The following is a 15792-nucleotide window of genomic DNA, read 5'->3' as shown; positions in this document are numbered from 1 at the left end:
TTGTGTTAGAAACATTAAGAATATTTTTATGATCTCAAAGTAAAAAAGGATTTCTTCAATAAGACATGAAGGAATCAGTGGCAAAGGAAAATATTTATGGTGAGTTTTTGTTGTTATTGTAACTTTTAAAATTCTAACGTAGTCAAATTATCAAAGTAAAAATACCAGCCACTGACTGGAAGAAGATGGCTGATTCTCATATAATTACCAAAGGAAAAATATTTAGCACCTAAGAATTCCTATAAATCAATAGGGAAAAATATCCAGTAGAAAAATGGGCTAAGGATATAAACCAGCAACACACATAAGAGGAACCCAGAATGAAAGATGAGTATCAGCAATGCTCCACCATACCAGAAATCAGGAAAATGCAAAATAAAACAGCCATGATATCCCATTTCTTCACCATATCTCCCAAATTGGGAGGTGTTAGACTTTTCCCTTCTGTCAATATGATGAGTGTAAAATAGTAACTCTTATGTAGTGCTAGCGGGGTTGTAAACTCATCTGGAGAAGAATTTAACAACATAAAGATAAAAATGTTCCTACCTTTAGATCCATCAATTTTATTCTATGTGTCTATCATTCAGAGACTCTCATACACACAGAAGGGTAAACAGATGAGAAAGTTCATTTGTGGCACGTTCATCTTTGTGAAAAATTTGAAATAAATGTTCATCACCAATAGAATGTATAATTAAATCGTGGTGTATTCACACAAAGGAAGCTTCCATAGCAGTTAATTTTAATAAAACCGAGCTACATGTATCTACAGGTATAAATTTCAAAATATATTATTGAATGAGAAAGCAAATTGAAGATAGATACATATAGCTATTATTTATATGAAGACTGAAAACATGCAAAATAACACTAAATATTAACAGATTCATATATATGTGGTAAAAAAAAATTCTTGAGGAAAATAAATACAAAATTCAAGATAGTGGGGGCAAAGGGAGAGGAATGAAATTGAGGAGAGAGCTATAGGAGGCTTCAACTGTTTCTGACATGCTTTTGTTCATGAACGTTTTATCATATTTTGTCAAATCAAAAAAAGTTCTGAAGCAATCTGTAAGGTAGTGTCCATATGTGTAAGGAAAGTTATTCTCTGTACTTCCCTATACTATGAAATATTTCATAGTAATGAAAGAGAAAGCAATATCTCCAATGATAATATGTAGATTATTTGGGAAGATTAAGTCTAGAGACGATAGACCAGTGAGCCTGATTAAGAAGCAGTGGCAACAGGATGAATGGGTATTGCCCAGATTATGGCAAAGGAGTTGAGGGAGAGAGGAAGGCAATTCAAAGGCAGAATAAACAGAGCTTGGGTATGCATTATATGTGGGCAATTAGAGGACAACAAGAATCAAAGATGACCTAAGAGATTTCCAATGCAAAAGGCAAGGGGGCTGATGTTGCTGGGAGTAGGTGAAACTGTTAGGTTGGGTTTGAGGGTCCACGTGTATGGTAGAAATGTCAGCTTGTCCTTGGAAAGGGTGTCGATCAGATTTCAGTCCTTTATCTCGCATGTATGCAAGCACCTACCTACCCACCCACACGTGTGGCTCAGGAATTTCTTCAGGCTGCCACCCTTCTTTCATGGTTTGATGGTCATGCCAACTTTGTCCTTTCTGGCATTACTGGTTTAACTTCCCATTCTAGTGCCACATACTTTGACTGCTCTTTCTTCACCCTCTGATTTCTTGCTAATCTCTCCCACTGTCAAAACCCATCAGAAGCCAGAGGACAGGGGAGCTTGGCTGATGCAGCCTGGAAAAATCGGCCTCCTAGGTCTCAGAGCAAGATAGAGAAGCAAGAATAATCAATCCTTGGTGGATGCATGGGAGCACCAATGGAGAATAACCAGGAGAGCCATGTTAGATCCAAGAGTGAGAACACGCCCTGATCCTTGTCAGCAGGAGGATGGTGTGCTATTACGACCAGTTTGGCCTAGCTTATGTGTTATAGGCCAGAGGAAGAGGGTTGCTACCAGTGGCAATAAATTCAGAAGCTTCCTGGGCCTTGAAAGCCTACTACAGAGCTCAGCTGAACAATCTGCTACAACAATGTGTGCAGACCTAATGGGAAAATCACAGAAGCACTTGCTCAAGAGGTGGGTGTAGGGTGAGGAGAGGAGATAGACCCAGCCAAGGATGGATCCAACTAAAGCAGTGACATTCAGAGAAGAACGTTCAGAAGAAATGCTATACAAGAGACAGAACCAGCAGCCAGAGTGTGAGGTGGAAAATGAGGAGAATATTGTATCACAGAGGCTGAGGGAGAAGAGAATTCCAAGGAGGAAATGAACCATAGTGTAAAATGCCAAACCCTGGGATAACTCTGATGGAAGAACACAGTGGCACAAAAGGAAAGCGAGGAGGGAAAACCAAAGATACAGCTTTGGGAGGTGACTAAATTCGTGGAAAGGGCTCACAGAAAGGAAAGGAAGAAAAGAAGCATAGGGCAAGGATGAAATGATAATAATATGGACAGTCAGGAGAGAACAGAAAAGCTCAGGGCACCCCAGCCCTAAAATAGCTTTGAAGTATATAAGATCTGAATTAGGTCCAATAATCGTGTTCATTTTAAAACAGAAATGGATTCTTATACTCTCTTTTCAATTATATTTTTACGTGGCCCCATGGGATTCTGGAAACCTTTATAACTTTCTTCATCTTTAAATTATAGCCCATCGAGCTGTCTTTCCAGTGGGAGAGAAGAAGGTGAGGAGAACAGTCGTCCAGTGGCAAAGTGAGGCATGGAAGACAAAGGCGGTGACGGAGTGCAGCCTGGGCAGCACAAGGCCTGGACTCTAATCCCAGTTCTGCCATGAAGTCACTGATAAAAACCAAGCCAGTCACCCATGTCCATAGGCCTCATTCGGGGTTGGGTTCAATGCTCCCCTGTGCTCCTTTCAGCTCTGACCATGGATCTGACCCTTGAAGGCAGAGGAAAACTCCAAAGTGTTCTGTGAAAGCAGCATCCCTCAGTCGGCGAGGGGCTCCCAGGCAGAGGCCCCTGAAGCACCTCATTTGTAGAGCTCACAGATGCACTGCCCAACTGGCGTCTCTCTCTGGAAGTGTGCTCAGCCCAGAGCAGCTTCTGGGGCCCTTCACCTGACTCCTTCTTACCACCTAGGGCAAAAATACCAGCTCTGCTGGGCTGGAGAGAGCCCCTAGCAGACGAGGAGCTGGCACAGTGCTTAGAGCATGAGCTCAGAAAATGGGCGTGGGCCTGCACTGGGTGGAAAGTCTGAAGCTGGGTGGTTGTGCTGGGAGCCAGCACACTTGGGAGAAGCTGCCAAAATCATTCAGACAAGCACTTGGGTAAATTTAAGTTGTCCCCAAAGTATCTTTTAATTTGAAAACAATCAGGAGGCAGGTCAGAAGGTTTTTCATCATTTGGCAGTGAGTGGCAATGCCTGGTCCTGGAGAGCCTGGGCTGTGTTGTTACAGGCTCCAATTAAGCATGAGAAGTGGTTGCTAGTGTCTGCCAACTGGGGAGGAGCCAGGTGGCTCACTATCCCTTGTCTCATAAACGCAAGGGGCTCCAGCACCAAGCCCAGAAAGACCCATGACACCATTTGTCACCCTAAACTTTCTAAACACTGAAGGAAGCTCACAGGTTCTGCAGCAAATCTATTCACCCGAGGACCTGAGGTGATACCATTCAGAGACTTCTGAAAGTAGAGATTCTGGCGACACAGCAAATGTAAATGGGAGGATGGCGTTCAGCAACTTCCCTCGTCTGTGCAGGCAGGAGGCACCAGATCATTTCAGGGGGCACAGGAGTGAGGATAGCTTTAGATGGAAACTCAGGACAGAGCCCTGTGGCCACTTTCTGGAATAGACTCCAGGGCATGGGTTCTGAGTCAGGCTGTCCCCATTCCTAGCTGGGTGATTGTAGGCAACTAACTGCTTAATCTCAGGCCTGTGTCCCCAGTTATAAAATGGGAGGGATGATAGTGATGAATTCATAGGGCGGTGTTGAAAATAACTGAGACAACAGCCTCACGCATTAGATATGGTGCATGGAACATAGAAAGGCTTCAACTAGAGTCAGAGAAAATTACGTGAGTAACAAGCTGCAAACTACTCTCCCACAGTACTAAGAGGCTTGATTTAGAGACTGCCAATTGCACGGCACTTTGGATTGAGTCTGAGGAAGGCTTTTTTAAATATCATGTTATCAGCAATTCATTTTATAGATGAAGAAATTGGGGCTTCCCATAGTGGTGATTTTCTTGGATTCGTACAACTAGTTTGTAAAAGATAGTCAGGATTCAAATCTAGGACTTCTAACTAAATTCTGTCTGGTCATCATAGCATACAATAAACCATTAAAAAAAAAATAAGGTACGTTAAACAACTTCTAAAGTAAAAGTATGCAAAGTAAAGATGTTAGAAAGGAAAAAAAAGAAAAACTCTGTAAATGCCCCATGTTCCTTCCCTAATCCAGAGTTTCCCTTAGCGGTGAGATGCTCCATGGTCTCACCACATTGGTGTGGCCTGCGCAGCATTGTGGACCGGCCTGATGAGGAAGACGTCCTCTTCTGATTCTCCCAGAAGCCCTGAGCCTGTGGCAGAGGGGCCATTTAAAGAAGGCTCCATTGCCTTGTAGTCACTTTCTATATAACATTTCCATTATTTTCCCCTTGCTGTGACAACCCAAGGGTCACAAAACATCTTTCTTTATTATTTTGTTTCTTAAGAAACCACTTCCAGAGAAATACAGATTTTTTACAGGTCATAGGATCCTTGAAGGAAACACTCAGAAAGCTGCTGTACCCTAGAAAGGAGACATAAAGCACAAGCTCTCAACAAACTCTGTACTAAAAAGATTTGACCCCTCAAGGAGGAAGACTCTAGGCAGACGACCGTGAAGTGATTTTTTTTTATAACTGCTAGAACATGACCTGCATTCCGCAAAGGTCCTCCTGCCTGCACACTAACACTGCCTTGTCCTCATAGCTGTCAGAGTGATTGTCTTCTTGTCTGACATTCATTTATTTCCGTGCCTGCTGCACTTGAGAGCAGAGTCAGTATCTTTCCGCTTTGTGCCGTGCAGAGCCCAGCATGGATGATACTGCAAAGTTAAATCCATTGAAAGATGAAGGGATGAAGAGGATTTTTTAATATTCTGGATCCTACCATTGATTTTACTAAATAGTATTTTATTTTTTTTCATCTACAACCCAGAAGTTACTAAGTGTGTCCCTGCCTCTTGGAGATCTAGACCCAATTAGCTCCACCCCTCTCTGTCAGATCCATAGCTGGCAGAAGCCGGAGCCCTCCCTAAGAGTCCTGTGAGTTCCTGGGAGCCCAGATCCTCAAGAGGCCTTCCTCCTCTGCCTACGAAACCACCACCTTTTTCCCCGAGTCTCACTAAACGCAAAATATGAATGGAAGAGACTCTACTGATGATTTTGGAGCAGAAACGGAGTTTTATGACACAGCAAGGCGAAGAACTTCATATGAAGAAGAGCCCTGCCCCCCACTGCCCCTTCAATGGCTTGTGTGGCCGTGTGACTGGGCCGCTTGCCCTGCGACCCGAAAGTTTCACCTGGTCCTAATGTCTCTGCACGTTGCTCTGTGTTCTTGCTCCCTCCTTGCAGTTCTTCCCTTGTCTTATCTTCCCCCTTTACTTGCAAAGTGAAAAGTGAATTTCTCTCCATGTCCATTGCAGGCCAGTTTTACTTTATTCTTTGAAGTTTTATGGCTAACAAACACCCAAGCCCTTAGGGTCTAAGAACATTCCCAATCACCGTGGTGATAAAAAATTTTTTATCTTATAAGGATCTCAAGCAGTTTGTAAGTATTGCCTGATAGAAAGTCTCCTCCACCCTATCTTACATCAGGAGAAAGTAAATGTTTTGATATTCTGAGGCAAAGTCAAAATAGAAAAGAATTTTTAGCTCATCAGCCCAGTTCTTTTGCGCACAATGTGAGTATCAGCGAAAGCCCTGCCCGAATTACAAACATCCAGATCAGAATGTCCCCTCCAACGCACGCTCCCAGAGCAAGGGAAATTTTTTTCCACCTCCTTCTCTCCTTTTCCTTTCCCTCTCAGAGAAGAGAAACCCAATCACCAGGTGAAGTAAACTAAGGGACAAGTGGCTGTCACCCCAAGCCACCTCTTTGTCCTGTCCCTCCGTGGCAGAGGTGCAGACCTGCTGATCTGAGCAAGTGGAGTGCAAAGGGGCACCCCTTCCAGCTCTGGGTTTGGTGGTAACGGGTGGCGACAGGGCCCACTGCGCCAGCTGTGTGGGGAGAGGATGGAGGAAGATCCCTTCACAACAGGACCCACTGACAACTGCTTCACCTCTGCGCCTGAAATTGAGGAAATGGAGTTGCTATTTTTGGGTCTGTCAAGAGTGCATTAAGCACTTTGATAATTTAAAATTCTAATTGACTTTTTCCCTCACATTAATTGCAGGGAGGTGATTTGTCTTCCTGAGGGTTACGTCTTCCTTTGATTGGCAGCCTGGGGCAAGTCTCTTTCCAAGGTATCTGGGTTCTAAGTAACCAATTTGCAAGGGAACTTTCAGAATCCTATTGCATTTTAATGTGGTGGACTATATATGAATTTCACTGTCTTAACCTAAAAGTCTTTAATTTCTTGATTCCCTCTTCCTTTTTAATTCCATCCTTCCCTGGACCAATACTAGCATCTTGAAGGTAAATAAATCCATCAAGATGGCTCATAACCCTAAACACCTAAATTTTATATTGGAGCCTGTAAAACAGGCCAAAGTCAGTTAAACTTTCCCAATGCTCTTCTATCTGCATCCCCCAAACCAAAAAACATACCAGTTGTTTATTTTTAATGTGTCTATTTTTCTTGTTAAAAATAGATATTCATGTATTTAGCGTATGTTACAAAAATAAAACGCATTTGCAAAACCGACAAAGAACCTAATGCCAAGAAATTGCATTTTGATTGATCCTTAGGGGAGTGCAAATGGATCAAGTATTAACATAGCTGCTACAGCTGAGGTTTCTGCTTCACGATATAACCTCAAAATGCTGTGGATGTGACCAGACGGTACAAAATTTCAGTTATAGGATGACTAAAGTCTGAAGATCTAATGTATGACATAGTGATTATAGATTGTTAGAACTGTACTGTATAATTGAAGTTGGCTAAGAGAGAACTTAAATGTTCTCCCCAAAACAAATAAACAAACAAGTGAGGTGATGGTTGTGTTAATTAACTTGATAGGGAGAGTTCTTTCACAATGTATACACAAATCAGATCATCACGTCGTACACTTTAAATAACTTATAATTTTGTTTGTCAGTTAGACCTTGGTAAAGCTGGAAAAATATGTCATGGACGTGTACTTGTCCTCAAATACAAAATAATTTAATCAGAATCTATTTTCAATGGTTTGGGGAGATGGAGTGGATGGAGGAAAGAATAAAACTTTACCTCTATCAACCCCCATTGTAAGACCTTTGTCACTTAATAAGTTTAATTAAAGTAAACTGATGAGACAGGTTTTTTTGTCTGGGGTCACCAAAGCCAAGCCCTCTCTACAGGATGACCGGCGACCTGTTTCCCATATTCCTATTTTACAGCTACTCCTACAAATCCCCCCAGTTATAGATACTATTTGCATTAGAGTGGCCCACTCCCATAAGGAAAAAAAAAGCAAAAAACCTGAGTTCTTAAAAAAACTAAAAATACAACTACTTTAAATTAATTGAGTGTTTTCAATTGCAATTAGGGATGGGCACTAACTTCCACCTCGAAGAATAAGGACTTCGCTGGTTTCCTGAAGTCATTATTAAATATGAGAAATGGGGAATGTGTTTGGTAGGATATGTACTAAGCCTTGATGCTCCTTGCAGAGTGATTTCCAAGAAAGTTCCTGAAAGGTTGTCAGATTGGCAGAGAGAATGAGATTTCCTGCCACTTAGATCAAGTTTGTACAATTAGAGTACTTCCAAAGAAGAAATGTTTGCACCCCCAATAAGGTACAGAGGCTCAAATCAATGAGTGTCACAGTCTGGGTCCCCTGGGAAGCACTTGAATACAGAGATTTGCATGTAGGAGACTTCTGAAGGATGCCCTTGGGATTGACACCCATAGAAGAGAAGAGGAGAATGCAGGACTGCACACAGTGAGAAGCTGAAACTATGATGCTGGATATGGAAGATTCAGTCGACCCTGTAGGGAGTTCTAAAGATGGAATCACCTTCAGAGATGTCCCACTTGGGGAGCGGAAGGGAAAAGACTTTGTAGCACATGTCAATTTGTTATTGGATATGGGCCACCCAGGAAGGAGATGAGACCTTGGCCAGTGGACTCTTCAGCTGGGGCAGTTCCTGCGGTGGCAGACAAGGACAGCTTGTCTGCAACACTCCCTGTAGGAATAAGTCATTCTTGAAGGCAGCTCTGAGCAGTGCATTGAGTGATGTAGAAGTAAGTAGTTATGGTAGAAAGGCTATTGCTGTGTGAGCTGGTAGGATTTTTTGTTTTTCACTTTCGAGGTAAATACAGGAAGAAGAATGCACTCAGAGTCATTTAAAAATTTTCCTCTCATGTTCGCCAAGATATTTCTTCATGAAGAACACTCTGCTGTGTATTTAACACTCCTAGTGGATATTCTTGGTTTACCTGAACTGTGATCAAAAAGGTATAAATGTTCTTATCCAAATCCACAGTCTAAGGGGAAAAAAAGAGTGATAGATAACTGATTGCCGAAGGATAACCTTAAGACTCTAAAGTGGGGGTGGGGATGTACTCATCCTTCACAAGTAGTGTCCAGCTACTTTTCACTTGGGCCATCCAGGCTTATGAATGGAGCAATTTGTGCAAATTTTTCTATCTGTGAAGGTACAGCTCTGCTAGAATACATGTGGAGGTGTTTTAAAGCATTTTGTTTGTTTTTACAAAAATCGAATCGTGTTCTTGGCCTTTTTGTAGTTTCTTATTCCATGGAGATATATGTTTTTTTTTTTTTTCAACATATGAAACACAAATACTTTATCATCTGTATCTTATAATTTTAGTATTTGAAATCTTTGTGGTCTGGTTCTATTGTCTATTATTTCTGCTTATTCACATTCATGTTGTCTTGTTTATGTAACTGATCACATTTGACTGTGTGCTGTTTTTTGTACTTGAAAATAATTTAGTAATGATTGATGTCTGAGATGAGGAAACTTTTTTTTGGAGAATATTTTTGTCTGTTCTGGGAACATTACTATCAGTAAGGGACCTGCTTGGTACAAGTTCAAGGCATGCTGCTCCTTGGACCAGGTGATACAAACCTGGGCTGCAAATCCATCTAAGCAATGGTTTACTTTTGGCTTTCCATTTGCCTGGGGGTATAGGCCTTTGAATCCCAGTTTAATATATTTGGGGAAGATGTAGGATTTTCCACCATGGGGTTTGCAGGGCAGGCTTTGACTTCTTCCTTTTGCTTTGGGAGGCCTCCAAAACAGCACCTCAGTTTACATGTTTCTTCAAGTTTGACAATTGCTTTTGGAGGTCAAAGTGGCTTTGTGTGGCTTGCAATAGACATGGAGAGAAAAGAAAAAAAAAAAGGCTTATCCTTTAAGACAAGGATTTTTTTTTTCAGCCCAAGAGAGGCAGTCATGTTCAGCGATAGAGAGAAAATTTAGTTTCTCCTTATAATTACAAAGCTAGCACATAGTAATTACGCAAGAAAAGCCTCTCACAGATAACAATGTAATTTGGACCATCCAGTTTAGGGTAATTTTCCTTACTTAAAAAAGTGCCAAACGCAATTAATGATGAATAACTTTTAAGGGAATAATGAACTTTCATCTTTTCTATTCACTATGACTCCAACTTGAAGAGATAAATTTCTTATTTCGGGAACTAGTTACCCACAAATGAACCCTTATGACATAAATGAAACTCTTTAAGTGCCAGATATAGTTCCACGAGGTCGATTTAAACCAAAAATATTTCATTGTCTCAAAGAAATTATTCCATCTCCCTTGCAATGCTGTGGTTTATGACAGAGTTATTATTAGCTTTGACCATAATTATGACACCTGCCCAGACCAAGAGTGATCTCCCTATCTCTGGAATGCTGGTCGTCCTTATGCTTCATACCACTCAACTGGCACTTAGCATTGCATAATGTTACTTAGCCTTTTATGTGCTTGGCTATCTCCTCAAAGAGAATGGACTCTTAAAGGACAAGGACCCTGCTATGCCATGCCTTGTTATAAGTTCCTGAAGTACCTAGTCTCAGCGCCTTGTTCACAAGGTGCTAAATACATATTTGTTGATGGTAATGATGATTAATATCTGACTTGGGCAAGAAATGTGTCTTATTCATTGTTTCATCAGTTCCTATCACATTGCCTGGCCCTGACTAGGTGCTAAGAACAATTTACTGAATTAATGAACGTATGAATGAAGGGATGAATCATTAGATGAAAACCTGGTTAGAAATATACACACAAAAAGTGAAGAACATCATAATCAGTTTATATTTCAGGGTACTTTTTTAAAAATGCAAAAATAATCAACACTTTTTCTTTTTTCTTTTAGTTGACTCATAGGCAGGAGCAGCGCTTTCTGATGGAGATATGGTAAAGGCTTCAACTTAAGAACCAAGGAACCATTTTTAAATTTCAGTTCATGATCCCTTAACCAATATCTTTGGGAGTCAAACATGTTTCAAAATTCAGAGCAACTAATTGTTCTAGAGGAAAATGAATAAATATTCATCCAAAGTGAACATTTTTTTAAATGGAAGACTAAATGAATTTAACATAAGGTCAAGTTTTGATGCTAAATGAGGTTGTCACAAATTTATGAAAATGAATCAGTTTTTAGAGTTTTAGTATTTCTGAATTGTGGAAAAGGGATCTGGACCCCGAGTTTATTGTCTATTTAGGAGGGAACATAATAAGGTCAAACACCTGCATGGAAATTCTGCCCCTCTCGTAATCCACTCACTATTCTAATCTCGATATTTACAAAAGGGTCATGTCTCATGTTCTCTTCCAATTTTGCAGCTTGGGGAAATGTGTGATTGTGAGGTACAACGGAGAAAAGCCTCACATCACCCAGGGTCTGCTGTTTGGTCCTGGCCTTTCAGGGAGGCTGGCTCACTCCAGAGCGCCCCTGTCAATGTCTGTGTCTTGGTAAGTGCTGTTCTTTGCACCCGCAGACCAGGAGCAAGAAGCACTCCTGGAAAGCTGCTGATGTCAGCAGCTGTTCTTCATGAACAATGAGTTCACTTAAAAATGTTCTACAGCAATGTAAATCTTTTTCCTTTTGCCTCATCCTTACTAGAAATGAAGCACTTCTAGACTCAGATAGATCGATAAGCATTTTCTGAACAGAAGAGTGTCAGATTCGTCTTCCTTAAATTCCGCATTGATCGTGTCATTGTCCTGCTCTAAAACTCTCAAAAGCTTTCCATCACATACTGAGCCAAGTCCTTCAAGACACTCACGCTGTTCCCTCTAGCTTCTTCTCTAGTCTCCTGAAGGTGCTCAACGTTGTAGCCCTGCTTTTTTTCCCTCCTCTACCCTTCCATCCCTTTGCCCCTCCCTTTCTTTCTTCCACAAGCATTTATGAAACATTTCTTATGTTCCAGGTAGTGGGTATACAGACACTGTCCCTGCCTTCATGGAGCTTCCTGGTAATCTGTGCTTTCGCAGCAGTCACCGTTGGTACCCTCCTCCGGTCCACTCACCCATACCCACTTCAGTCCCCATCTGTCCGATTTCCAGTATCCGCATTTCTTTACCTGGGGATTTTCTCTGAGCTAAAGAGCTTACTCTTTCACCTATATGGCAGGCTAGAAGTGTTGGCAAATTAATGCCACTCCTCCCATCATCCTTCAATCAGTGGCTGGAATACTGATTATACCAGCTCCCTCCCCTCCTTGGGGAGGGACAACTCTGAGGTGCAGCTTCTATACTGGATCCCAGAATTTCCTAGTAGGGTTTAGTTCTAGTTGTCTCCAGTGACAGCTTGTTTAATAATGAACCCTTTATTGGTTCTCTTTCCTTCTCTGTCTCATTTCTCCTTTCCCTTACCAAATTTCCTGGGATTGACTTCATAATAAACTACTTGCACTTGAGTTTTATCTGGTTCGGCTTGGGGGAAACCCAAAGTTATTTCCTGAATAGCCTTGCACTTTCTTATGTCTGCATAAGAGGTAGCACCGAATGGTGGGACAAGCATAGATTTTTCACCAGTCAGAGTTTGAATCTTGGTGCTGCCATGGATTAATCTGTGACCTTGGGCATATTTATACATATGGGGAACTGGTTTAGCACCATATGAACTTGAAGTTGAAAATGGCACATAGTTGGCACTAGAGTTGAATTTTATCTTTCCAAGTTCTCATATCTTTATTCGAGCTCTTCTCTCCTGCTAGAATGTTCTTTTCTACCAATTTTTGCTTGTGGAAACATCGTATTCACCTCTGAGTTCACCTCGGCCATGAGGTTTTCTCTAACTAACGCAGCAAGGAATGAGATCTTAAGCTCCTAAGTTCCTGTAGTGTGTGTTACTAGGAGTGCTTATGTAGCACTGCTTGTGAGCTAACCTGTTTTATAGTGATTTATCTCCACCTTCCCTCCCCCACTCATTATAAACTGACAGTGAGCAGGAACCACATCTGGATCTAGGACAAGGCATTTTATTTGCTGAGCATCAGTCAACTTCTTCTAGTTCTGTGGTTGGTGGAGCCGTGATAGTTGGCTCACACATTGGGGAAGCAAACAAAGATCCCATGACACTGATTATTATACCCATGTAACTTTGTTTCCATTCCCGATTATGAATACCCTGTGTCTTGATCTATCAGAGCTGCTGTTAACAAAAATACCATAAAGTGGTGGCTTATAAAAAACAATTTATTTCTCATTGATCTGGAGGTTGTCCAAGATCAAGATGCCAGCATATTTGTTGTCTGGTGAGAGCTTGCTTCCTAGAAAGTCCTCTTCCCCGCTGCCCCCCATAATCTCACATGGCAAAAAGGCAAGGGAGCTCTCCTAGTCTTCTTTCATAAAGGCACCAATCCCTTTTATGAGTACTTTGCCCTCGAGACCTAATTATCTCCCAAGGGCTCCACCTCCTAATACCATTACCTTGGGGGTTAAGTTTCAACACAGCATACGAATTTGGGGAGGACACAAACATTCAGAACATAGCACCCTGCCATTCTTTTAACAGTTGAGGAAAAAAAAAAAAAAATAGAATGACCTTTTCTTTCCCAGGATCTTGAGACCTAGGACAATAGGCAGTTAATCTCAAGGCAAATCTTGCCAATGAGTTGTACCTTCTCCTCAAAGCTCTTCTTTGTGTTCTTCCCCCATCCTTCCTTGGGGGACCCTCCTAAAGGTGAATGTCCTGAATGCTTTATTCATGACTACAGCGCTTCTGTGAGGAGGCTGCTCAGGAGGAAGGGAGGCATGGCGGCCTGCTGCTGCTGCCCTGAGGTCCGCGATCCTTCTTTTGACCCACCCGGCTCCCTGCAGGTAACCACTCTTTTTATGCCATCCACCCACTAGCAGTAGCAGCAGAAAGGGAACAAAAAACAATGCAAGATCACATTGCTTCTTTTGTTGTTGTTTAATATTTATTTTATGGAAGTTTTACATGCATATAATATGAGTTAAATAGTCCGTAAGACTAATTACCAAAACCAAGAATTGTTCTCTCTCTATGCCCAGCCTATTCTAGCTCCCTGAGGCAGCAACAAGCAACAATCTAACTCTTTTTTTTTTTCATATTTACTTTCATATCTCTGAATAACATGCTTACATTGTTACTTCTTCATTCTCCATGATGACTAAAATTAAGGGAAAAAAATCAAGATTTTCCCACAGCATTGCCACACCTCCCACATACCCACTTACTATCCCTTTATGTTTTCAAAATAATTATATAATAATATAGACTATATCAATAATCATTGTTTACACAATTGCAGTTATGTAAACACTGTTCATTACTTAACCAGTTTTCTATGAGGTTCTCATTAATTCAGCTCCAAATACTTCCACAATAGAGTAAATATTCTCTTAATGTTTTCAAATATATCAGCTGTTCTATCAGTTTCAACTGATAGATATTTTCGAAGATATCTTTCCCAGCTGGAACATTCTGACTTTTTCATCCGAGCCTGGATGCTCTTCATCTCTAGTACATAATTGTCATCTTGAGAATCTCTCTTTACCATAATTCCAGAAATTTCTTTTCCTTCCCTCTTTTTGAGACTTTGCATGTTTGAAAATATTTTTTATTCCATGCTCACACTAAATTGATAGTTTGGCTGAATAAGAGCTCTCTCACAATTCTAAAGGCAAGTCTCTATTGTCTTTTAACTTCCACTGTGGATGTTTAGAGATCTAAACCAATAGTTGACCCTTTATATAAGAACTGTTTTGTCCCTCTAGAAACTCATGAACGTTTTTGGTTTTGTTTTTGTTTTTATCTAGATTTAATGATGACATGCCTTCGTATGTGGATCTACTTTTCTGTTGGGCTTTGCAGTCAGAGGAATTTTTGATTTGGAAACTCATGTCCAAATTTACTTAAATTATTTTATTTGCTTATTCATTTCCCTCAATTTTTTCCATTCTCAATCAGAAATTCTATTATTGAGATGTTGGAGCTCTTGGATGAATTGTCTAAATTTTCTTATCTTTTCTATTTTCCTCAACTTTATTTTTCAACTCTTCTAACAAGTTTTACATTCTACCATCTTATTCTGTGATTATCTCATTTCTGTGGTATACCATTCTTGTTTCCTGGATGTGTTAACTTTTTTAAAATCTCTCAGAGGATATTATAGGTAATTTTTAAAAAATCTTCATACCTCTTTATAGTTTCCATATTTTTTCAAGTTGTCTTTGTTTTTTCCTATTTGATTGTTGTCAAAAACTGTGAAAAATGTAAGATTTTTACCGCACTTGCAGTCTACCAAATTGCATGGATGGTGACAGAAGACATGAGACTCCTGAGTCAGAGACAAAGGACTTTATTACTCATAGAATTAGCCGCAGCCAGAATATCAGCATTCGCATCAGTTTCCTGAGCATAATTTTTCACACACCAACACAAAGAAGCCTGAGCGATGTCTGTACATAGAGTAGGTTGGGTTAAAGGAAAGGAATCCCAAGTTTAGGGAACCCTAATTTTTTATAATATACAGTATGTGTTTCTAATTTTTGCTTTAGAGTAAGATAGTATATTGGACAGCAAACAAACCTGCCCTTTGCCTTGAAGGGAAACACTATATCTTTCAAGGCTGTTTGCTATTCAAAGGTAGCCTAGAGCAAAAAGCACAGTGTCTCTACTTGCAAAACATGCAGAAATATGAGACTTATTGCAGAGAATTATCTCCCAACATTGTTTATTCTCTAGCTTTTATATTAAACGCTTTTATCACATGTCTGGTGATCCTTGACTATCTGCTCATATTTAAGCACTGCCTTAATGGTGTGAGCTTTGCTAGCTGCTTGAGTTTTGAAAGCCAAGTAGAATAAAGAAGACCAGGGATAGTGCCATGGAGAAGCAGGTTTCGACATTTAGGATTTAAGCTTCTACCAAACCTCATTTTTCAGTATCGTTTCTTTGTCTTCAGCTATGCCTGGTATCCCTCAGTCCAGAGGCCCTTTGTTTTATGTTCTGTAAGCCGCACTGTTTAGGACAGTAGCCACTAGTCACATGTGGCTATTGAGTATGTGAAATGTGAGTAGTCCAAAGTGAGATGAGCAATAAATGTAAAATACTAATCAATTTCAAAAAAACTTAGTGCCAAAAAATGTAAAA

At 40.6% G+C, this 15792-nt stretch overlaps 1 long non-coding RNA gene across 2 annotated transcripts in view; it reads left to right on the top strand.

Moving 5' to 3' along the window:
• The window catches only part of LOC107509653, a 91831-nt gene extending 80696 nt beyond the window's left edge, over positions 1 to 11135 (top strand). For both annotated transcript variants that reach the window (XR_001596603.2, XR_001596602.2), the window contains one exon: positions 2695 to 11135. This is a non-coding gene — a long non-coding RNA (uncharacterized LOC107509653). The remainder of the gene's footprint in view (positions 1 to 2694) is intronic.
• The last annotated feature ends 4657 nt before the right edge of the window (positions 11136 to 15792 follow it).

Source organism: Rousettus aegyptiacus, unplaced genomic scaffold, assembly GCF_014176215.1.
Source record: "Rousettus aegyptiacus isolate mRouAeg1 unplaced genomic scaffold, mRouAeg1.p scaffold_m13_p_8, whole genome shotgun sequence".
NCBI lineage: Eukaryota > Metazoa > Chordata > Mammalia > Chiroptera > Pteropodidae > Rousettus > Rousettus aegyptiacus.
This window is presented reverse-complemented; position numbering and strand designations above follow the sequence as displayed.